Source organism: Gossypium hirsutum, chromosome A12, assembly GCF_007990345.1.
Source record: "Gossypium hirsutum isolate 1008001.06 chromosome A12, Gossypium_hirsutum_v2.1, whole genome shotgun sequence".
Classification (NCBI taxonomy): domain Eukaryota; kingdom Viridiplantae; phylum Streptophyta; class Magnoliopsida; order Malvales; family Malvaceae; genus Gossypium; species Gossypium hirsutum.
This window is the reverse complement of record NC_053435.1, coordinates 16,747,969-16,748,953: the sequence shown is the minus strand read 5'-3', so window position 1 is coordinate 16,748,953 and position 985 is coordinate 16,747,969. Positions and strand designations below refer to the sequence as shown.

The 985-nt window shown below is 37.8% G+C and overlaps 1 non-coding gene across 1 annotated transcript; it reads right to left on the bottom strand.

Annotated features, from left to right (window-relative positions):
- Positions 1-635: 635 nt before the first annotated feature.
- On the bottom strand, positions 636-742 carry LOC121211772 (small nucleolar RNA R71). The gene has a single exon (XR_005906990.1). It is a non-coding gene; the product is annotated as a small nucleolar RNA R71 (small nucleolar RNA).
- Positions 743-985: the final 243 nt, after the last annotated feature.

The following is a 985-nucleotide window of genomic DNA, read 5'->3' as shown; positions in this document are numbered from 1 at the left end:
TTTTATTACTTTAGCCATTTATTTTTCTTGCAATTTTATTTTATTATTTATTAATTTACTTTTTTTCTCTCTCTCTTGGCAGGTTTTTATAGTTTATGACTAGAAGAAACCCGTCAGGACCATTACTCTTTGACGAAGAAATCGATTGTACAATTTGCAAAAATCAAAGAGAAATAAGGCGTAGTTTACTCTACACGGAGAACGAGCGAGAAGACGATACTCAAACCCCAACCGAAGAGATGGCTGAAAACCCAGGCGATTAGCTGCCTCCTACAATTGCAGCTAATCAAAATCCTGCTCCACGTACTATGTATGATTATGCTAAACCTTCTTTAATAGGAACTGAGTCTAGTATAGTTAGACCTGTTATTGCTGCGAATAATTTCGAACTAAAACCTAACATAATTTAGATGATACATCCAAAATCAATGGCGTTTGGTGAATTTTCTTGAATTTTGCGATACATCCAAAATCAATGGCGTTTCTGATGATGCCATTCGTCTTCGGTTATTTCCCTTTTCACTGAGAAACAAAGCTAAACAGTGGTTGAACTCGTTACCACGAGGGTCTATCACTACTTGGGAACAAATGACCAAGAAATTTTTACTAAATATTTTTCGCCGGCTAAAACGGCTAAATTACGTAATGATATCTCTTCTTTTGTGCAGATGGATTTAGAAACACTTTACGATGCATGGGAGAGATACAAGGACTTATTGAGAAGGTGCCCTCACCATGGGTTACTGCTTTAGCTGCAAGTTCAAACGTTCTACAATGGTGTGAATCCCTCGACAAGAGAAATGATTGACACAGCTGCTGGTGGAACCATCAACAATAAAACACCGGAAGATGCATATGAATTTATAGAGGAGATGTCACTGAATAACTATCAGTGGCAAGTTATGAGGACAAAGCCAACGAAAATAGCCGGCGTCTATAACATCGATTCAGTCACCATGCTCTCAAATCAGGTAGAACTTCTCAA